At 42.3% G+C, this 24,992-nt stretch overlaps 2 protein-coding genes across 2 annotated transcripts in view; both read right to left on the bottom strand.

Annotated features, from left to right (window-relative positions):
• The window catches only part of LOC118281017 (uncharacterized), a 56,269-nt gene that overhangs the window by 28,439 nt on the left and 2,838 nt on the right, over positions 1-24,992 (bottom strand). The window lies entirely within an intron of this gene.
• Positions 2,564-24,992, bottom strand: part of LOC118280932 (igLON family member 5-like) — a 251,111-nt gene continuing 228,682 nt past the window's right edge. The window contains exon 14 of the mRNA XM_050700737.1: positions 2,564-2,687. The gene's annotated coding sequence lies outside the window, so the exon portion shown is untranslated. The remainder of the gene's footprint in view (positions 2,688-24,992) is intronic.

Raw genomic sequence — 24,992 nt, 5'->3', positions numbered from 1 at the left:
GAGTGTCCCTAATAAAGCGGGTCTGTTACATTTAGCCTCTAACGGCGCATTCCAATAACCTACCGATCGGTAGATTTGCCTACCAGAGGTAGAATTTTGACACATTTTGTATGGAGCTTATGTCAAAATTCTACCGCTGGTAGGCAAATCTACCGATAGGTAGGTTATTGGAATGCGCCGTAAGAGTAACAGACCCGCTTTGTTAGAGGCAGAGCTCTAATCCTCCACGGCATAACACAGTGTTTATCACTGTAGCACTAATAGAGTGCCACATCATGTATAAGAACAACTCCTGCCAGTTAGCTACCTACTCATAATGCCTTGCTCTATACACGCTAATCACCGCGCAGTGGGACACGGATGGGCGTTTAGCAAGGAGTGACCTTCTTGGTGGAATGGTAATGTGTGAAGTCAGGGGGGGTGGACTGAGGTGCGAAGCTGAGTCATTGTTTGCTAATTATTTTATTAGTAACTGCTGGATAATGAGCCTCCTCTACATAAGAGGGTTTGCCATAATCTCCGCAGGCAGGCGGGTTGGAGATCGCAGTTTCCAAGAGTTCAGGTTTATCAATAAATTCAATAATCATTGCCATCTGCAGTCTTTGTCAATGTCCCTTAGGGAGTTTTCCACCAGAGATGTGCTATGCTACGTTGCTGTAGATGCGTTTAGCTTCCACCAATCATATTCATTGTTGGCACATAGCTTAGCACTGGTGGAAATAGACTCAACTAAGCTATGTTTTCATATGGAAAGAAGCGTGCTATGGATGTGTGCTATTCATGGTTTCCCTACTCTCGATACATCGCATAGCACATCTGGAAAAGCACCCTTAGTCGGGTATATGACACCCGCGTGAAGAGTAGTGGTGGTTATTACCGCAGACTGACTACACTACACGGATAGATATAATTAATTTTATTGTAACGACTAACTATACATACACGTGTAGTGTAGGTTAGTGTATTAACTGCGTCGCTCTATGTAAGGGGGGGGGATAGCTAACACAATCACTGCGCTGCGCTGCCTGAACTAACCACCCCTGTGAGGTGGGGTCGCACTTACAGCGAGTGTTAAAATTTTATATGTATTTAGGTTTGATGTTTTTGAACAGAAAATGTAGGTAATTTCTGTTTGTTTAGGAGAGATAACATTGGATAGGCAGTGAATAGAAGTGGGCTAGACAGATGAGATGAGGCTGGACTCTGATACTAGGTAATAATGATTATGATAATATCTAAAGTCGGGAGGCGCGCGGTACATTGTCAAGGTATTTTAGCACACCGTTTTCATCTATATGGCATCGTAGTTGAGATGAAGTAGAGAAACGGTCACATAGTTTCACAGCTTAGCTATTACATCTTCGTAGCTATGCTATTTTTTGAGGGGGAAATTCATTCACTTCTCCCGCCTTGGGTGAGGCGAGAGTGAGTATCAGACTCTTACGGATTAAAAACCCCGTTCTTACTCCTATTTTTTGAGCCGGCGGAGCCCCGGTAACCCGCTAGGTAGTTCGCAGCTTCGTAGCTATGGTACACAGCATATCATATAAAAGCACATTAATACTGCGCCACAGACTCTATAAGATCACAATACAGATGACGTATCACACACACACACACAGACAGCTCTATTTATCCTCCAACACTACGACCGCTGCAAGGTGAACCCGCCCGTTTACTCGCCCATTGTTTACTTTGGCGCCGATTGTAAAAGAGATCGCAATTATCTCGTCTTACTGCCACAATCAGAGACATTCTCTTTCGTTTTTAAAAAAACGCCGCACACTAGGATTTTCTCCTGTGTCGTGGGTGCGTTTACAAACAAACATACAATTTCACATACACATGACACCTAGACCCGAAACAACAATCTGTGGATCACACAAAGAGTTGTTCCGTGCGAGAATCGAACCCGCGACACGTTGCACGGCAGCCAGTTGCCCAGCCACCGCACCAACCGATTTAATGATTACTTAACACATGGAACGCCGCGGTGACCGACGCGACGTTAGCGGGGGATTTGCCTTCAACAGTTTTCTATTGGCACTCAAAGACTTAAACTATTCCTTAGTAACGATTTTTTACCGAAAACAGTTGCTAAGGACTGGGTTAAATAACCATTAAATGACTGAGTATGGCGGTTAGACTCTGCATTACCAGTCGTTTCGGAGACGAGCACTAATTGACAGACTAACTGGTTCGCGTTTGTTTCAATAACAATTATTATTGTCAGCCCACGGACGTACTCCGGTAAAAACCGCTGCACGGTCGTTCGAAACGACGTTAAAGATAATGGATAAATCAAGTTGTTCGTTTAATTTCTCAAAATATTTTACAGAAAAGAAACAGATGTTTTCTACTAACATCCTTTCATTCATGCTCCGGACAAATGAGCCGGCTCGAGAGTGATACCACGGCCTCACAATACACCAGCGTGAAACAACGATTACATTGTGTTTCGTCATGTGAAAGCTTAGGAACGAGCAAATAGCTGCAGAATATTGACCGACAAAGATTTTTTTTTGATACTATAATATTTGCTTTGACTTTCAAGTGCCTTCCTCAGGGTTATTTTCTTTTTCTATCACTTTGACTGAATATTAGTTTTACATTGTTCTCACATAGTTGAAGCAATCGAAATAATGTAACCAAGAATTGTATTGTGAATCTGATTGAAAAAGAGTAACCTATGGAGTTTCTCGCTCGTTCTTCTCCATAGGAATCTACACTTTGGAACGAGCAAATAGTTTCACTAGAGGACTGACCGACAGACTGACGTTATTAATATTATTATATTTGCTTTGACGTTCAAAAGTGCCTTCCTGGTCTAATTGAAATAAATAATTTTGACTTTGACTTTGACTTCTCGGTTTATTTGAAATTAGTAATTTTGACTTTGACTTAGAGGTAATGATTGAGAAAGCCCAATCTGCCCCCATTCCCAATCTCCAAATAACCAAAACCCCAAAAGACCGACAATTACCTTGTAATTACTCTAGCATTACGAGTGTCCATGATTACTACCATAAAAATCATATAATAATAATTATAACCTAAAAAACTAACAACATGCTACACCCCGCTATCACTGCGACCACGCCTCACCGAAACTCCCGCGGGGCGACACAGGACGAGCGAGGGGGAGCGAGGGGGCGGGCGGGGGTGGAGGGGGTCGCGACCTTGACCGAATCAGCTGTGCACCGTGATCTATATCCTGTATGTATGTGTGTGTGTACTGCTTGCTGTGTGAGAGTGTGTGTGTGTCATTTCCTTGGTTCGACAATTAGGAAGCGAGTGGATGTGATCAGGTTTTGTGTTTGTGTGTTTGTCATTTTATAGAGTAGCACACTTTTATCGCCACCGGTACTCTGCCCGTGGGTGTCGTATGACAAGGACTAGGGGACTACGCGTGAGACAGCAATCGGGCAGCAGCGCTCTTTGGTGAAAACCCTGAACAATTTATACTGCAGTCTCCAACTGGTATGACAAGTGTGGAGAATATTTAGACTGCACGGTTGGCGCGTTGGCTGGGTAACTGGCCATCGTGCAATATCTAGCGGGTTCGATTCCTGCACGGAGCAACTCTTTGTGTGAGCCAATTGTCGTTTCGGGTCTGGGTGTTATGTATATGTGAACTTGTATATTTGTCTCACAACACAAGAGAAAATCCTAGTGTGGGGCAACGTTTTTTATAAAAAAACATACGACCTCCAACTGGTATGACAAGTGTGGAGAATATGGCATAAGTTACTTTCTTTCGTTTTGGTATTTAAGGCCGCCATACACGGTTTGCGTAAAGCAGTCAGGATCGACTGTTTCAAGCTGCGACTACACAGTGAACTTACAGACTTCGACGTACGTAGTACATATGTAGACAGCTCGAGCAGTTATCAATAGCAGCTTCAAGCTGTTGAATCTAACTGCAAGGACTACCTAGCGGGTTACCGGGGCTCCGGCTCGAAAAGCAGGAGCACGAACGGAGTGGTTTTTAGTCAGTAAGAGTCTGACACTCCCTCTCGCCTCGCCCAAAGCGGGAGAAATTATTTTCCCCCCTTAAAAAAAGCAGTAAGGAGTCCGAGTTCTTTAGACATTCGTTCTTTTGGTGACTACTTATTTAAGCGAAATCTCTAGTGTACAACTCATACACATCTGCCTATCTCCCTCCGCGATGGTATAGAAGTAAGTCTACATGCACGTCTGCACTGAAGGTGCACAATACACAATGCGGTACTCAAGGAGATGAGGACTCCGTGCAGTTGCGAGCTTTGCAAGTGCAAGTTGTTGACTGCGTGTGAATGTATGCAGTTACTAAGGAAGGAAAACTATGCATGGTTTGCTAAACGCTAGTCAAGTCTTTTCTGTGATGGGAGAAACATTGTAGCTACATGTTAAGCACATTTCTAGACTTCTTCATTCTTTCAAATTATAACTGCACGATTGGAGCAATAGTTGGGTGGTGACAATGGCATTTTTGAGTCAAATGACCATTATAAGCCCGGCGTTAGAAAGTTCGGCGGTGTTTCACCTTCATGCTTTGGAAAGCACGTAAGCCGTTGGTCCTGCGCCTGACTTTTCTCCGGTCGGGTCGGTCTGCCGTTCCATAGTTCTGAGAGTGAGGGAACAAATAGTAAACCTATGTTTGCGCACACTTGTGCACTATAATATCTGGTCTAGTTAGTTAGACAGACTGGCCACCATGATCGAAATCGGAATAAAAACAAACCTCCGATAGACGCTTCGTGCAGCAAAAATCTCCGAAGTTCGAAAAACTAATATTACGTTTCTTTCAGCCGAACTAAAGTGTTGTAAAGTCATATCTAGCTTATATCGGGTACTTATACTTATCAGAGGTAGCCAACTCGAAACATCACTTAGTACATACATACGTATATATGTATAAGTAATTCAGACAACAATAGTATGTTGTACATAAATAACAAGTGATCGGGAACTAAGTACGGGAAGTGACATCACGCCGCCGTCTGATGTGGAGGTCGTCAATGCGTCATTGATGTCTAGTCTGGTAGGAGAGGACAATGTCTTGGTTTGGTCTTGATCTTATCAACCCCCACCGAACTCGTTGCGCGAGCGTCGTAGATTTTATGGAATAGGTGGCAACAAGAGCAGACGGGTCGCCTGATGTTAAGCGATCACCGCCGCCCATGGACACCCGCAACACCAGAGCAGTCACAGGTGCGTTGCCGGCCTTTTAAAAAGGAGTATGCTTTTTACTAAAGACAGATCGGTCTGATATTTGGTACACACTCTTAATCTCGATGACCAAAACATCATCACGTCTTTTATCCCTGAAGGGGTAGGCAGAGACCATATACTGGGCACAATTCCAGACTCCGTGCTATTACTGAGAAATATTCGAAAAACCGAAAAAAGTCCAGCAATACTTTGCCCGACCCGGGAATCGAACCCGAGACCGCTTGTCCGGCAGTCGCACTTGCGACCACTCGGCCAACGAGGCAGTTTCGATGACCATACAATGTAAACCCATGGAAACCGTTTAGCATAATATTTTTATGTATAACTTGTTTGCTTACCTGCATACTAAATAGCCTGGTTGTAGGTACAAGGAAAATGTGATTTGTGTGGAGAGCAATGACTCTACATGTGGTTTGGCACACATCCAAATGTTAATTCATTAGTTATGTGATAAGGTTACTAATGAGTTTTTAAAACAATAAACTGTTTACTTTGTCTTTCCCCGCACCACGTCGCGCAGCCTACTGACTGCTGCTGCTCATGATGAAGAGTCCCTATGTGACTGGAAACTACTTTATTATTCTGTGCTAGTAGATCTTTTCTCCATTGATGTAGTACGTGAGTAAGCCGTGAGTTTTTAGTTAATTCAGCCACAAGAGATCCACTGCCTCACACAGTCCTACCACAATGACTCCTAGACCGGTTAAAAGCGTCCAAATCTGCATCCCCACATACGACACAATTAGTGGTGAAATCGAAGGTCAGGTGTGACCAGACCACCACAGATGGGGCCCAGTAGGGCTGATGCCTGATCCGGAGCTGCGGACTACCTAGCGGGTTTACCAGGGCTCTGTCTCGAAAAGCAGAAGTAGGAACGGGGTGGTTTTTAGACAGTAAGAGTCTGACATTCCCTCTCGCTCCGCCCAAGGCGGGAGATGTCTTTGAATGATATTTTTCCCTCAAAAAAGTTGTTTAATGTGTTTAATACACGCTTTACCGGATTGTAGGAAGAGTATTGTTTTGTCCCTTCCCTTTCCTTCCATATTTTACAATATTTAAGTCGACCTGCCACTACAGTGGACGCGACATTATGCTGAAGTGGTTCATGTAGCACAATGAGATGCAACCGGACCGGCAGAGAGGTTGCAGCCCAACTATACATACATACAAACTGATATTATAAACTTGAGGAAAATATATTTCATGTTTGTGCCAACTAAGAAACTGCTGGACTGATTTCAAGAATTCTTGCAGGTTCGAAAAGCTTGGTTGTCAGGGACTAATGCACGGGGAGATTTTTTTTAAATTTGTTACATAGTTTATCATTTCTGGGAAGTATACCTCTCCGAACATTGGATGAGATGGAGGCTATCTCTCTCTTTCTCTCTGATAATTGAAATGAATAACCGAGGGTTCCGGTGTGTTCATGGTTGTATCTACTGTAGATCCTGGCTTACAGAAGTTGCAGTGGTTTTGGGAGGTTGAAGCAGTTTTGTCCCAGTAAAAAACCCGATGAACCTAATATCTCTAGATCGATCTGTTTTTGACCACTCGACCAACGAGGCAGTCAGTACATTGTATTGCGGCATTACGTACTGTAATGTGCACCTCTGCTTACCCCTTCGGGGATAAAAGGCTCTGATGTTGAGTGTGCTGTGTGTGTGATTAAAATTACTAGATTTTGACCCAAAATCCCTGATTGATCTATTTTTGACAGCAGCTTATACAACTAATGTCAAAAATTTATCTTGATCCACAGATTTTGAAATGGGATAAATTATTCATACCGGCAAGCCTACCAACCCGCCTGCCTGCGCAGATGATGGCGAGCCCTCTTATGTAGAGGAAGCTCATAGTCCAGCAGTGGACTGTCTCCCGCTGTTGGTGATATTCCAACCAGTTCATCAGGGTCCCGCGTTGTACGATGTTTCATTACATTCGAAGGTCAGTTTATACTGGTTTACATAGTTTCGTGTTTTCTTTACATAATCTATACCACGGTCACGGTCATTGCTGAACACGCAGTACAAAATAAACCTTACTACTATAGAAATAAGGATTACATTACTATGTGTTTAGGCTAACACTATTTCAGAATCGATTAGGAACGAATTTTCGCAGGGTGTCTGAGCTAGTGTTTACGTTTTGGGGGATTTTGAACCTTATGTTAAAAGGAATAGAGTAACAAATATAAGTTCTGTGTAAGTAAAAATATTTGCGCTAGTATCATTGTCTGGTTTTTGCTAACTTGGTTACATCACTCCAGGTTTTACTTAAGTAAAGTACTTACTTACCTACTTAGTACTTACATCGATTTAGCTAAAGACCTAATTTCCTCTCAGTAATTTCTCCACACAACGCTTTGATAATGTGACGCTGTAAGAATGGGAAGTTTAAGTGTGGGAGAGTCATGCTTCGGCACTGCTGGGCCGGCTCAACCGGAGTGATACCACGGCCGAGCAGAAAACCGACGTGAAATAACCACAGCGTTGTGTTTTGTTATGTGAATGAGGTTACATTCGGAGGCCCAATTACTCGTAACCACACATTCCAATCCCTGATACTCCAACAACCCTTGTATTCCTAGCCCACAAAAGGCCGGCAACGCACTTGTAACGCTTTTGGTGTTTCGGGTGTCCATGGGCTGCAGCGATTGCTTACCATCAGGTGATCCGTCTGCTCGTTTACCGGCTTATACCATAAAAAAGCCGACACAACATTTTCGAACCATGGCTCTCCTACATATCATAGCACGCAATTTATCTAGAATTCTAGTATCGAGACGTAGATAAACATCGTGGGAAAGCTGTGTAGTTATCGGTATCACGGTATCAACGCGGCTTCGAGTCAATTTACTTTGGTAATCAGTGGGCAAGGCGCGGACATTGTGGAGTGGACTAGTGTTTGCAACTTTACAAGATCTGTAGGCAGATACTAGCTAACTACGTTGTAACTTTTTTATAATTTTAAAGGAAAACTATTGTTTTATCAGCGTTGCTATTGAATATTCCTAACGCGCATTAAAGCGCTTCGCTTCAAGCTTCTTTATGCGAACTGCTAGGGAGTGGAACTCCTTGCCGGAGTCTGTGTTTCCTGATGGGTATTGACCTGGGTGTCTTCAAAGCCCGAGTGAATAGGTTGCTTATGGGCAGACGTGCTCCATCGTAGGCCGCATCATCACTTACCATCAGGCGAGATATCGGCCAAACGTCGACCCATCAAACGTAAAAAAATAACACCAGAGGAGTCACAAGTGCGTTAGCGACCTTTGGGAGATACCACATAGTTATCATCTAGATTCGGTCTTGTCAGTGGTGAACTTGTCACCTCAATCCCTTAACTTATTCATGGAGCGAAACACCACGTTACTTCACGTCAGTTTCCTTTGAGGCCGTGGTATCACTCCGGCAAAAAAAATTTAACTTAACACTTGCTAAACGAAGCATATAAAGTGAAACCGCAGCACGCAACTAGTCTGCATACAAAACACCGTGTGAATACCAGCGAGGTTGCCGACAGTACAGCCCTCCAGGGAGGCGCTCGCGATCACGAGCCACTCCCGCACTCTCGGCTACTCCCGGCGGAGTGATCCGACACTACTTCGGCAGCTCGGTAGTATAGGCTGGAGTGTCAGCCAGGACATGTGCTCTGATGGATAAAATAAGTTTAAGGCTTTGGTTGGCGACAGAAATCTGTTGAGGGGAAATTCTTCATATTATGTAATTGTTAAGAAGGGGTTTGGTTTGTCATAATTTTCTTACAAGGCAGCTTTACTTGGGTGATTGTAGTTAGTTCACTGATATAGTGAATGCTTCTGCTTAACATTAAGTGGCTAAATACAGTTTCAGGGTGCTTTTCCACCAGAGATGTGCCATGTAGCTATGCTACGAAGAAGCTAAGCTCCTTTAAGCTAGTTATTAGAGCATTTATTTAATAACTAGTTCTTTTTTTATGGAATTGGGGACAAACGAGCAGACGGGTCACCTGATGGTAAGCGATCAGCGCCGCCCGTGGACACCCGCAACACCAGAGGAGTCACAGGTGCGTTGCCGGCCATTTAAAAGTAGTGCGCTATTTTCTTGACGGTTTGAAAATCGTATCAGAAGTAACGCATATATTGCAACTAATTTAGTTTTATGTGCTGTTCAATACACCACATGGGTCGCCAGTCGCCACGACACCCACGCTTGCTTGAGCAACATCGAGGAAAGCTGTTCTTTGTAGCAGAGCGCCGCGCCATAATCCGGCGCCAACTTGCTGGGATTAACATAAAATTAATAATAAATTACACGGCCAATACGGCCATATTTTGATAATAATCCGTCATGAGTTATGTTATCAATATCGGAGAGATGGGTGCTGTCTTCTCATTTGAGTATGGTGTAATAAGATAACCGAGTGGGTGGATGCTAAGATTTTGGTTAACTAGTAAAGTTTCTATATTCATTGTGGGTTGTGTTGACCTCAAGTTATAATTAGATTGGTGATAGGGCAGATAATTTTAAAACCGTATTAATATGTGTGGGAGAGCCATGCTTCGGCATGAATGAGCCGGCTCGACCAGAGTGATACCAATTACCGGAGTGGCCTCACAGAAAACCCTTAAATTCCTAACCCCCAAAGGCCGGCAACGCACTTGTAACCCTTCTGGTGTTTCGAGTGTCCATGGGCGGCGGCGATTGCTTACCATCAGGTGATCCGTATGCTTGTTTACCGGCTTATACCATTAATAAAAAAAAAACTGTAAAATGGGTGTACATTGTATAGCGGCATTACATGCCGTAATGTGCACCTCTGCCTACCTCTTCAGGGCTAAAAGGCGTGACGATATAACAACAGCAACAAACACGATCTACTTTATATCACGCCTACTTTATCATCAGCCAAACAGATCAACAAATAAAAATAATAAACTGAAAGAGACATTCCACATTCCTCACTCCTTCCGGCAGCAACTCTTCCCCGTGTACCACATACCCAAGAGCCGCGGCCATCAATTAGGACGACATGACACAAGCAGTTAATTGGCGGCGGAAGGAATAAATATTGTGGCTCATTATAATAAATGTGTCGTTGGGGAACTAAATATAAGTACAGCCTTGGCCAAAAGTATTGAGCACCTTACAAATTTCGCTCGATCACGGTAAGTATGGCAGAAAACTAAATCTACTGTTGAAGTATTTGTTTGTCGGCTATCTACAAAGATTTAAAAACAATGATTTATGCCGTAGCTAGGAATAAAACACCTAGGTGTAATAAAATGTGATTTTTACAATGTTCGTATTTATTTATCAGTTCGCTACCACCTCTCGTTTTGACAACATCCCTTGATCCAGGTGCGTTTTTGGTATTTTATCTCAAAGTTATAAGTATTATCGTTGTAATATGCCAAAACGAAACGAACTTTCTTCAGAAAAACGAGTGGAGGTACAGCTTCTCCATGAGCAAGGGAAATCACAAGTAGAGATTTCCAAAACTGTGAAATGTTCGCGCCGATCCTTGCAATTTGTTATTCAGCGATTCTATGCTATCCGATCACATCAAAATATACTAAAGACCGGGCGCAAACGCATCACCACAGACCGTCAGGATCATCAGTTACCGAGAGAGTCGTTAAAAAATAGGAAAAAATGATCTTCAGAGCTCGCTGCTGAGTTGTCAGAACAAAATAAGGAATCAATTTCTGCTCGAACTACTTGTAGAAGACTTCAGGAAGCTGATCCGAAAGGTCAGGACGCTAGGAAGAAACCATGGCTCCCGACAAAAACAAAAAAACTCGGTATAAATGGGCCTTACAACATCGAACTTTCACCATTGCAGAGTGGTCAAATTTTGTGTGGTCAGACGAATCTAACTTAGAGGTAAGTAACTATATTTAATGCCCTAATAAAATAATATAAAATGGTTTAAAATCCAAACGCATAGATGAAGTTCTTTTGTTTTCCGAAACTCAATATTTTTCTCTTTATTGCAGATTTTTGGTACCCCTGTTGTGACCTCTGTACGTCGCCGGATGGGCGAAGATTTTAAGCCAGAGTGTGTGGTACCAACCGTAGAACACGGTGGCGGCAGCATAATGGTCTGGGGTTGCATGACCGATTCTGGAGTTGGCGAATTGTTCGTGTGAGAGGGCCGCATGGACTCTTCTAAGTACATAAATTTACTAGAAACTGCGTTCCTGCCTTCATTCACGAAACTTTTCGGCAACAGGAACATGGATATTGGTAAATTCCAGCAGGATAACGCACCTTGCCACAAATCTGCCCGCACTATGGCATGATTTCGGGAAAATAACGTAGAGCTTCTTGACTGGCCTGCCTAGTCGCCAGATCTAAACCCCATAGAATATTTATGGGTTTTAGTAAAGCGCAGAGGTAGGCTCCACACTATTATTAACAGAGAAGATTTGAAACGCCACCTATGCCTAGAATAGAACGCGATTACTGCTAAAGACTGTAAAAATCTTGTTAGCTCTATACCAAAAAAAAATTCTGCCGTAATTAAGGCAAAGGGTGGACTTACAAAATATTCATTTTCAATTAATAAATAGTAAAATAAACATATAAAAACATTTTGTTTTGTTTCTATTTGATATTTCGCATAAAACTCAAAGATTTCATGGGTGCTCAATACTTTTGGCCAAGGCTGTATATTGGTAAACTAGAGCATCGGCCAATTACATTGGATGAATGTAAAGATAGCCAATCTCTGCATACAAATTCTTTGGGTTTAAATTTTTAATATATAAATTGCTTTTTTTATTATTTTTTAGGGAAAAGTTCCCTAAGAAAAGGAGGATCCTCCGACCAGGCGGTGATCGTGTCTGAATGGCTTTCTGTCCAACTGTTGTGGGGGTTTTCTGTCCGTGTTAATTCGAATGTAAACTTCATATGTGCGAAGCAGGATATTTGTGACGTCATCCATTGATTTGCTCGTCGATACGTCGCTACAATTTGTTGGGTCGACGTTTGGCCGCTCTCTCGCCTGATGGTAAGTGATGATGCGGCCTACGATGGAGCACGTCTGCCCATAAGCAACCTATTCACTCGGGCTTTGAAGAAACACAGATTCAGATTTTGGATTAAGATCGGTTATAATAAAGCTGGTCGTACAGGGGAAAGTAGAGGGAATCAGATCACCTATGTGTTGGACTGATCAAGTCATATCGGCTATGGTCGGTCGGTATCGGTCATAAATGGAATACAAATTGGAGGTGGATGCTGATTTTCTTTTGAAAAGGCAGCCCCAACGTGACCAACAGCTAAAGAGTTTGTTTGAATGCGCTAATCTCAGGAACTACTGATATCTGATTAGAATTAAGTAATATTTCTTGTGTTAAATAATCAATTTATCGAGGAAAGCTACAGGCTATAAAACATCACGCTGCGATCAATAGGAGTAGAGCAGCGGATGATCCACGTAGGAGTAACTAGTCCTAAGCAAATATGGGTACATTTCGTGAGGACGGGTATGAGAGTGAATGAGTGACTTGTGATAGCTAGACAATAGGTAGGGAGGGCAGAGGTTATTGACATTAGCACAACCACTGCGATGTAGTATTAATGGGTACTACCTACACACACACATACATACATACATAGATAGATACATGTATAATAATATGTGTTTAGTATTGATCACATGGAAACAGACGTCTAACAATAGCATCGAGGACAATCCTGTCCCTATAACTTATATTTATTTATTAGTAGCTGTTGCCCGTGATTTCGTCCGTGTAGGATAATGACTTCTAATAGAATTCGGGTATTTGATTTTTTCTAAAACAATATCTAATCTAACTATAATATAAAAATAAGTCGGGTTTTCCTTCCTGACGCTATAACTCCAGAACGCACGAACCGATTTCAACGGTTTTGCATTCGTTGGAAACGTCTCGGGCTCCGTGAGGTTTATAGCAAAGAATTCAGGTAAAATGAAATCATTGGTGGTGAAACGGAGTTCGTCGGGCTTGCTAATTTTTTTTTGTAAAAGTAACCTAAGTTAATACATCAGCTGCTCATTATGTATCACCGTCCTCAACAAACCGGGACAACTTACAATGAAATTGGACTAATACAAAACATCCACTGAGGATCTACTTCAGCATTACGCTGCTTTTCCACCAGAGATGTGCTATGCAACGCGGGACTACTTCCCATGAAATTGGATTGAAACGGAACATCAACTGGAGATCTACTTCAGCATTATAGTGCTTAGATGTGCTATGCTACGTCGCTGTCTTCCACCAATCATATTTATTGGTACACATATCTTAGCAATGCTGGAAACGGAATCAGCTAAGCTATGATTTATACATAGGAAGATGCATGCTATGAATGGCTTCGCTACTATCGATACATCGCATACTCGAGCTGCGCATCTTCCTCGCACAGCTACATATCTTAGTGTCAGTGGAAACGGTCACATTGTTTAACAGTTTAGCTATTACATCTTCGTAGCATAGCTACATAGCACATAATATATGTATAAACGTAGGAAGACTGCATCTTCTACTGCAAGCTACTCGTATCTACAAAGGGAAACGGAAGATAAACATGTACATCAGATACCGTGACCTCAATATGATTGTTTACAACAACTAATGTTTATGTTCTAATAAAAACTATTTTCTTTACAGTCTGCAGCTGACTGCTTGTACATTACATACGAGTTTATGTAATGTAGTGGTTCCCAATCTATCTTTTTTTTTGAGGCGGGAAAATCATCCAATGGCTTCTCCCGCCCTGGGCGAGGCGAGAGGGAGTGTCAGACTCTTACTGACTAAACATCACTCCGTTCCTATTCCGTTATCTGGACTACGACCTGGCTAAATCAAGTTCTGAAACTCAGGACCTACCTTTTTTATGGTATAAGCCGGTAAACGAGCAGACGGATCACCTGATGGTAAGCAATTGCCGTCGCCCATGGACACTTGAAACACCAGAGGCGTTAAAAGTACGTTGCCGGCCTTTTGGGGGTTAGGAATTTAAGGGGAAAGATTGGGACTTGGGGCGTAATTGGGCCTCCGGTAACCTCACTCACACAACGAAACACAACGCAAGCGTTATTTCACGTCGATTTTCTGTAGGAGTCTTCAAGGAATTGAAGTTATCAATATGAAAAATCTATACTTATAAAGCTGAAGAGTTTGTTTGTTTGAACGCGCTAATCTCCGGAACTACTGGTCCGATTTGAATAAAACATCACGGTATGACCAATAGAAGCCAAGCAGAGCGGGTGAAAGCGCGGAAGTAGCTAGTGAAAAATAAAATATAGAACGAATAGTTAGTGTATTTTTCTACAGACAAGGCCCACTTCGCTTGCGACCCATAGTTTGGGAAACCCTGACGTATTGTATTAGTTATCAAATGTTGCAACTTGCAAGTATAACAGCCGACGCACGGTTGCGACACGCGCATGGCTCGGTAACACCATAAGACTATGGGAGGTGTCAGCTCATGGTGTAACTGTGTGTCTAATGTGATTATATTACGACATCGGTACAGTGTAATGTTGCGATGCCCATAATTGGAGTGATGGTGTCTGATGTGTGGCTGATTGGACGCGAAACGTTGAAGATTGGAGCTCAGTGCTGTGTTCTGTAGGCCGGGCCTTAACAGTAACTAACAGTAACTAGGCAGTCCGAAGACTCCGATATAGGTAGTACCTTTTTAAACACGAAGATAGTTACATTAACCCAAAAAAAAAAAATTGATATCACTCACTCCAACCAAAGTGCAAAACGCATCATACTTTTCCTACCCCATCTATCTCATAAACTGAATCACATTTCGAAACACCTATAAGAACCAAGAGCCCACGAGATCAGCTAACGACCTAAATTAAACACATAAACACGTTGCCGCGACAGCAGTGTTGCAAGTGTTGCAACCGCGCGCTGCAACGGACGCGAGGCGCCATCTTGGATTATATTCCAACATGTCCGCGGTTCCGTGTGCCGCTGTGATTGGTGTAGTTTAATTAGGTTATGCCGTTGATCTTTTTATTTTTCAAAAAAGAAAAACGTTGCTCCACACTAGGATTTTCTTCTGTATCGTGTGTGCGTTTACAAACATACAAGTTCACATACACATGACACACAGACCCGAAACAACAATCTGTGGATCACACAAATAGTTGCCGGTTGCCGTCGCCACCGCTCCGACAACCGTGTAGTCATCAATTGACAATTAAAATACACCAAAATAACAAGGAAGCTGTGTCAGAACGAGGTGGAAGGATATCAACTGAGGGGGCTTACAGCCAAAATTCATAACTAATCTTATCGTTGATCTTTTTGCTTAACGGCACTGCTGGGCCGGCTCCTCCGGAGTGATACCACGGCCGAGCAGTACACCGACGTGAAACAACCGCAGCGTTGTTTTACAGTTGTGTGAGTGAAACAACAATTTGATCCACACAATTGTTGTTCCGGGTCTGGGAATCAATGCTGTATGTGACGCGGTATGTTTGTAAACGTCACCGCGACAACACAGGAGGAAATCCTAATGTAAAAGCACATGTTTAAACGTCAAAATGAGAGTAGTTAAGAGGTAGCAACAGTTATGGCGGAGCTAGCCAGTGTCCGCGCCGAGATATAAATAGCTACTGATATATTGATCCACCACTACCCCGGCTGTTGGTGCCGTCGCTACGTACTGGGTTCCATTCTCAGGGCGGGTAAAGGATAATTGAAATAAGGATATGAAAATTAAAAATCTAATTAGTCTGTCAGCTTGGTAATGAAGAAATATTAGCCTACGTATTGTTTTATTTTGTCATATAAGACAACAATATTTTAGATAAAACGATTTAAGGTTTAGGAGTGGGAGCAAAAGGGACGTCATTCCTACACATAGAGTAGATAGAAACGTAGCACACGTATTTCATGATATTATATCTGTATTTGTTTCCGTAAGATAAAAAGCACCGATAATATTTTATCCACAATCTACCTATAAATAAAAACCGTGATCTAGTCTGGGTTATAATGGTGATACCCCTATTAACTAGTTACATAGAACTAAAGTATACTGCATAGCGAAGTAGTAAACAATGGGTTTATAAATATATAATATAACACGTATGTGCTTCTCGACCTGACTTCCTACTGAGAATAAAAGTGGCTGGAAGGTGCCTCACCAAACTCCTCGAAAAAAATAAAACACGCGTTGTTATAATATCTATACTAATATTATAAAGCTGAAGAGTTTGTTTGTTTGTTTGAACGCGCTAATCTCCAGAACTACTGGTCCGATTTGAATAATTCTTTTTGTGTTGAATAGTGCATTTATCGAGGAAGGCTATAGGCTATAAAACATCACGCTATGACCAATAGGAGCAAAGCAGAGCGGGTGAAACCGCGCGGAAGTAGCTAGTATCTAAATATACATAGTTATGTTACGTGCTGCTGTACATAGTTATGACCCTTGTCTCTCACCATCTAACTCCACTTTGATCATATCTTCCACGACATTGAGACTCTTCCTGTATTTATTACACCAATAGCATCGACCTTCCCCCCACATGTGACTCTACACACTCGTCTCAACAAACAAACAACAGCCCACATGAACCGATATTATATTAGTTCGGTGGAATAGTTCAAACTGCTTTGATCTCATATAAATATAGGAAACTCATAAAGTAAATACGTTTCACGGTCATCGTCGATATTACTATGAGTAAGATATAATTCTGGGTGTATCACTGTTTGCAAATGCATACGACATAAGAGGGTTTGTCATAATTTCCGCAGGTGTCAACTAAGTGTAGAAGAGCCATCCTTCAGCACAAATAGGCCGACCCGACCACGGCCGAGCAGAAAACCGAAGTGAAACAACGCTTGCGTTGTGTGAGTGAGGTTACCGGAGGCCCAATTACACCCCTTCTCAATCTTCCCAGTCCCGGATACCGCAACAACCCTTAAATTTTGTCGCCGCCCATGGCAACCCAAAACATCAGAGGTGTTACAAGTGCGTTGAATCAGGGATTGGGAACACACACACACACACGCACACGCACGCACACGCGCACACACACACACACACACACACACACACACACACACACACACACACACACACACACACACACACACACACACACACACACACACACACACACACACACACACACACACACACACACACACACACACACACACACACACACACACACACACACACACACACACACACACAACGAAACAACGCAAGCTTTGTTCATTAGTTATGTCACGTCGGTTTTCTGTGAGACCGTGGTATCACTCCAGTCCAGTCGACCCAGTGACAGCAGTGCCGAAGCAAGGCGAGCCCACACTTATGTTATTACTCAGAATTTAGATAAATAAACTAGTTAGTTAGTTAGTTAGTTATGCTAGATTGAGTGTTCAAGACGTTCTCCAGCAGTAGTTATCGCTTACTCAGGCACATAGGAATCCACATATCGTCACGTAACATATTTCCTTGAGAAGGGTCGATGTGCATGTGGCACATATTGAAATGTAACTTACTTTTAGTTATTGTGAGTCACTTGTAATAGGGGGTGATGTTATTGGCAGAGCCCTAATGGTTCTGCACTATTCAAAAAGCCAAAGTCAAATCATTTATTCCAATCTATAATAGTTATAAAAATAAGTCGGTTTTCCTTCCTAACGCTATAACTCCAGAACGCACGAACCGATTTCCACGGTTTTGCATTCGTTGGGCTCCGTGAGGTTTGTAGCAAAGAGAATTCAGGAAATAATCAACAGAAAAGCAGGGAATCTCATTGGTGGTGAAACGGAGTTCGCCGGGTTAGCTAGTTAAACCATAAACAGTTAAGTACTTTTGAAATGTCAACAATTAAAGAAATAAATAATAGTCTGTCAGTGAAGCTAGGTGCAATGAATCTAGATGCTTCGAATGGAAAAGAACAAGCAAGAAACTCCATTCGTTACTCTTTGAAAAATAAAAACATATGTTTACAATTTCTCTGATAGCCAAACAATACAATGGCTATTATATTAATGAAAGAAATCCAAACTCCTTGCTAACTATTTTTCCAAGAATCTAATCCAGGATCTCCTCTCACCCACTAACACAAACCATTTCCACAACTATCACCAACACCATAAGGTTCACTATCCCATGACTATGCAACCGCTGATGTTATCAGTACAGCTGGTTGCCACTTTCCCCTTACTTTCGTTGCAGTCGTAAAGCTGGTGACGTCACCGGCGCCGGCAGACTGGCGGCAGGTGACTGTGAGGGGGGGGGACAGGAGCGTGATTCACTCATCATACACTTTGTAAGTGTCTAAGAACTATGATAGCTTTATATTTATTTCTGAAGGGTATACATATGTAAAGATGCAAGTATCAAATTATCTTAAAATTCAACGAATTACCCCGACTCCGGCTCGAACCCGAGTACCCCTGGGGTGGTCTCGGGTTCGATTCCCGGGTCGGGCGAAATATTACTGGACTTTCTTCGGTTTTTCGAAAATTTCTCAGTGGTAGCACGGAGTCTGGAAATGTGTTCAGTATATGGCAATAGCTCACCACCTATTACATGGGACTTACAACATTCATTGTGAAAAGTGGGTGTACACAGTGGCATTACGTGTCATAATGTGCACCTCTGCCTACCCCTTCGGGGATTAAAGGCGTGACGATATGTATGTATGTATGTACCAACTAGAAGTATGCACTACAAACTGTGTTAACCAAGACCTAAAACATTACGCTTAAGCTAAACCAAACAAAATCACGTTTGACGTAAACTCTGCAGCGTTGCGTCGACACAGTGCGATCTAGACAACAGTGGGGGGAGGGGGGCGCCCCCAGCTGGTGACGTCACAAGGAGAGCTTTATTGCGCACGGCGGCAGGAACGTATTGGAATAGCTGCGACACACAGCAGTACGTGAGTGACTCGCGTTTGACATTTATTAGTAGTTAGTTACCTAATACCTACTAGCTATAGAATGGGTCATGCAGAAGCCTGAAGTATGTCTTATCCCACCCAAAACATTAATTGTGAAAGGCTGCCAAGTTCGATTATCATTGGAATCTGCTTCGCCTATAAAAGAAGTGAGATCTAAATAAGTACCAAGTTCCATACACAGACCTTCTGATTTTTTCTGTACTTTTTAATGATAAAACTTAGCAAGTTTTAATAGAAAATTATATACTTGACGTCATCTGCGTTTAGTAAGAAAACTTGTACATAGAAACAGTACGAGCCAATAATGCTCATACAGCAAAATGCGTTTACTGCGCACCTAATATAACACACTGAATCAATCATTTGAAGCAGTCGTAACTTTAATCGTCATCACGCGCTAATGTGTGCGGATCGTTAACAGTACGTAGGTAAAGTGCGACTCAGATAACTAAACTTAACTTAACTGGTAGTCAATAAATATACTCATATACTTGAGTGTGAGTTATTACTATCAACCAACAACTGCAACAGCAACCGGAGTTACCGTCAACGACGAGAAAATCCCAACATAGAAAGTAAAACAAACTTGGCAAGTTTTCACACACTTTGTTATAAACCTATTTTTTTAAGGTAGTAAAATCATCCAATGACTTCTCCAGCCTTGGACGAGACGAGAGGGAGTGTCAGATTCCTACTGATTAAAAATCACCGTCTCGTTCCTACTCCTGCTTTTCGAGCCGGAGCCCCGGTAACACGCTAGGTAGTCCGCAGCTCCGGGGTAGTCCTTTTGGATAGACGTTTTGCTTTGCGCTTGTGACACATGATTAACTGATAAGATCTGACGAAATACGAAAGTAACTAGTTAGTAAAGGCCTACCATTTCCAGTCACAATTCCTTACCACGTGTAGGTATAGATGATCGGAGCTGCGGACTACCTACGTATACCGGGGCTCTGGTTTAAAAAGCAGGAGTAGTAACGGGGTGGTGTTTAGTCAGTAAGAGTCTGACACTCACTCTCGCCCTGGCGTGAGAAGTCATTGGATGATTTCTCCCCACTTAAAAAAAAAATGTGTAGAGGAGGACAAAAGTCAATCAGTCGTTACATGTACATACAAGACTGACCGCAACACACTCGGCAGGTTACTGCAGGTCACGGCAATTTGCTCCGTAAACAACTAAATGGGATGCAATTGAGAGAACAATGCGCGAGTTTACTGCACACTGCACCGCGCGTTGTATGCCACGCGGACAATACAAGACGGAGTGACATTGCTTCGTTCTTCAGGAGTATGTATAGATATAGCGTTATTGGTTTTTCACAGTTCTCATTCCTTTGTAACTTTCGTGAGACATACTAAATTAATTATTATGTTATCGGCTTACTCACGTAACGTTTTGACAAGGAACTCGACTAGTTTCAAGCCATGCTAGAGGCTCATATTCATGAGCAGCATTCCGCGACACACGACGCGTCGACTGTCACTGCTAGTGAAACTAGTCGAGTTCCTCGTCAAACCGTTACGTATGTGAGTAAACCGATAACATAATAATTAATTTAGAAAAATAATGTTACTAAAGAAAATATTTAACAATACCACCCCTCATCCTCTATACAAAGAAGTCATCCCCTATACTCCATGTATCGCATGTTAGGTTCGAGACTAGCACTGAAGCACTGGAGTAACAATGCGGTGTCTCCAGGGTCAAGGTCGTCGTATTACGTCGCGGGGCGCGCGCCAACTCGCTGCAAGCACACCGGGGCTTTGTGCTAGGACATCTACATGTCTAGGGCTAGTAGAATGGGCTGTAAGGGGCTGATGCGGGACAAAGGGGTAGGGCAGAGGTGTACACATTTCGCTACAAGAGCAACTTTTGACAATAGGGTAGATGACTAATTTTTATTTCAATGTCCGTCTTGCAGATTATTTTAAAACACTAGCTGGCCCAGCAAGCTTCGTACCGCATTCAACATTTTTTTCTCTACTTTAAACCTTCCCTGGACTTTCACAACGAATTTAAGGTCAAAATTTTCCAAATCGATCCAACAGATTTCGAGTTTTAGCGAGACTTACGAACAGCAATTGATTTTATATAAGTAACTATAGAGATTACGTATGTTTTATTTTCTTACGGAAACAATACTTTCGAAGATAGTTTATATTCATTTGAAATGTCGCGTGACGTCACTTTTGAGTAAGTTTTGTACTGAATAGTGACGTAGATAGCTCCCACACCTAAACTTTGATTCGTTTTATCTAAGTATTGTTATCTTATACGACAAAATAAAAGTAATACTTTTCATGTACTTAATACTTTTTCATTACCGTACCTAACTGACGGACTAAATAGATTTTTATTTTCATAACCCCATAATTTTATACAAGACCGACATTAAAATATAGATTAAGTCGTCATCTAAGTATCCTATTATTGTTTGTAGAGTGGGAGCGGATCTCCCACAAGCATGGGAGTTTGTTTACAAACATACTAGACATAACTACATCTATACTATGTAATACATTTCGCGTCTGGATTACTGAAGTACTTTTTTATGAAACACGCCGGTAATCGAGCAGACGTATCACCTGATGGTAAGCAATCGCCGCCGCCCATGGCCACTTGAAACACCAGAGGCGTTACAAGTGCGTTGCCGGCTTTTTTGGAGTTAGGAATTTAAGGGTTGTTGTTCGGGAATCGGGGATTGGAAAGATTGGGTAGGGGGAATTGGGGCTCCGGTAACTTTTCCTACATCACATACTTAAATGGAAGGCTTTTATAATCTGCGATAGTGGTGAGTAGCAGATACGTTGTTGACTGCACGGTTGGCACGATGGCTGGGCAACCAGCTGCCGTGCAACGTGTAGCATGTTCGATTCCCGCACGGAGCAACTCTTTGTGTGATCCACAAATTGTTGTTTTGGGTCTGTGTATCATGTGTATGTGAACTTGTATGTTTGTTAAATGCACCTACGACACAGGAGAAACAATTATTCTGAACGACGTTTAAAAAAAGAAAGTTGTTATTGTAGCAGATTCAGATTCATCTTTCCATATAAAAAACATAGCTTAGCTGAGTCTGTTTCCACCAGTACTAAGCTACGTGTACCAATATGATTGGTGGAAGCCAAACGCATCCACAGCAACGTAGCATAGCACATCTCTGGTGGAAAAGCACCCATAAGCTAGATGCCTGATCTTAAACGTCCATATATTCTTCCTATAGAGAGCAACGAGCAAGAAACTCCATATTTCCCAGTAACCTGATCCGCACTCCAGGTAGAGACGTCCAGTACTTCAGTATTAATACCGCTAGTGGAGCGGGCGGGTAGGGGGCGCGGTGGGAGGGAGGGTACCCCCCCGCGCTGAGGACACACAGGCGACCTAATTGCCGGTGTCCTTGCAAAGGTCAGTCGAGTACTGCGCAGTACTTGCTCACTGGGAGATAGTGGCGTGCAACTGTGAGGAGTTAGTTATTTAGATGGTATCATCATCAGCATCGGAACTACTGGTACTGGGCATACTGTGTTTATAGGATGGTATACACATACATACTTGCATGGGGTAGGCAGAGACAATGCAACGCGAAATGCCATCAAATGTCATCTACTTCCATCCACCTCTTCATGCATAGGTAGGTACTTGTTAATTAAGGGTCGAGGGCGCTTTTAATTGGTCTTTTCTTAAGATGAAGATTCTGAAGAAAGATCGACACGATTGAAATAACTAATCACTACATTTGGTAGACCCCTATATCGCTGATAGGTTACCGAAAACTACCGTAGCTAACTACTGCTACCCGACTTCGGGTCTCAGTTTAGGGACATGTTTTTTAAGGAGTAACAATCATCCAATGACTTCTAACGACTTGGGTGAGGCGAGAGAGTGTCAAACTCTTACTGACTAAACACCATGCCGTTCCTACTTCTTCGAACCGCTAGGTAGTCCGTAGCTCCGGAAGTTTTAGGACATAGGTACCCAAATTCAATACCTAACTAGTAATTGCTAGGCCCAGTTAGTTACTAAGGCCGAAATATTCGGCAGTAACTATACACAGCTAAGATATATGCGCATATTAATACCGTATCCGATAGTATCAGATTGTATCGGCGGCGCTACCTCAGTAGTGCTGCGATGTGCGCTGCGATATGCAACGCGCTGCATATACGGAACAATACCGATGTACCGGTAAGGTAAGCAGTACTGTATTGTGATCGGTTACTTTTTAAAATGTAAGTATTGTTGTGGGGAAGATTTATTGAGAGTCGCGTAAGGTTATGTTGCCATGCTAGGAAACGGTTGACGAGCGGCCTTAAATCTCGCTTGGCAGTTTGGAAGTCTTATTATAACTTTCGTGAGACATACTAAATTAATTATTATGTTATCGGTTTACTCACGTAACTGTTTGACAAGGAACTCGACTAGTTTCAAGCCATGCTAGAGACTCATATTCATGAGCAGTATTCTTGAAACTAGTCATTAGCATGGGTTGAAACGTAATAATTAATTTGGAAGTCGTTGACAAGGTCTGAAAAAATCTGAAAATGGCCAAGTGTGAGTCGGTTTTAAAAATAATGAAGGTGTAAATTCGTACCCCTAAGGAACTAAAACAAAAAAAAATATCTATATCTTCCAATGGTCGTACCGACCTAAAATTCGTTACGAAGGTTTGTATTTAGTAAAAGTAAAGTAAAATAAGAAAAAAAGAAAATAAACCTTACAAAAATAAATGAAATCCCACCCAAAACATAAATGTGAAAGGCTGCCAAGTTCGATAATATTGGAATGCTTCGCCTATAAAAGAAGTGAGATCTAAATAAGTACCAAGTTCCATACACAGACCTCAGTTAAAAAGAATATAACTTGGCAAGTTTTAACTGAAAATTATATACTTGACTCATTGCGTTTAGTAGGTTTATAACAAAGTGCGTGAAAACTTGCGAAGTTTGTTTTACTTTCTATGTACAATATAATATAATACATACATCCAATCAAGCGCACTTTGATCTGTTTTTTTATACACCATGTAGGTGGCAAGAAAGCACACGGCCCACCTGATGGTACGCGGTTAGCTTGGCCTATGAATGCTTGCAAAACTTGTGGCACTACATGCGCTTTGCCGACCCTTAAGAAGCCTATTTACTTCCTTCTTGAAGTACCCCATATTGTAGCCTACTGGTAAAACCTCTGCAGGGCGCTCATTACACAATTAGAGGCCCCGTTGGAGGAATTGGACCATTTGGGATCCAATGTGTGAATGTAAATTCCCTGTAGTTACTTCCACATAAAAAAATAATGTCGTCTTTAATTGTCATCAAAGATTGTCAGGAGCACTGAATTTCGGTGTAATTAAAAGTGTTCCTCTGCTTACCATTTGGGGAATCGCAAAGCGCTATATAATGTGGTATGTACCCAGTAATGTTGATTTACAATAGTTACAAGTGTATCACTGTATGCGAGGATTGTTTGTAAACATTCCCACAGCACATTAAACAGACAGACAGTCGTGTGTTGATATTAGCTATTGGATATTTGTGTTCCAATCAATTACATACATGACATTCCCAAAATAATCAACTGCAGGTGACAGTCTTCAACTGGTGTGAGAGAGTGTCGGCTCGACCGGAGTGATACCACGGCCGAGCTGTACACTGACGTGAAACAACCACAGCGTTGAGTTTCGTGTTGTGAGTGAGGTTACCAGAGGCCCAATTATCCCCCTTCTCAATCCCCAATAACCCTTAAATTCCTAACTCCTAAAAGGTCGGTAACGCAATTGTAACGCCTCTGATGTATCCGCGACCTACATAGCGGGTTTACCGGGGCTGCGTCTCGAAAAGCAGGAGTAGGAACG

Source organism: Spodoptera frugiperda, chromosome 19 (genome assembly GCF_023101765.2).
Source record: "Spodoptera frugiperda isolate SF20-4 chromosome 19, AGI-APGP_CSIRO_Sfru_2.0, whole genome shotgun sequence".
Lineage (NCBI taxonomy): Eukaryota > Metazoa > Arthropoda > Insecta > Lepidoptera > Noctuidae > Spodoptera > Spodoptera frugiperda.
The sequence above is the reverse complement of the archived record's forward strand: the minus strand, read 5'-3'. Positions and strand labels throughout refer to the sequence as shown.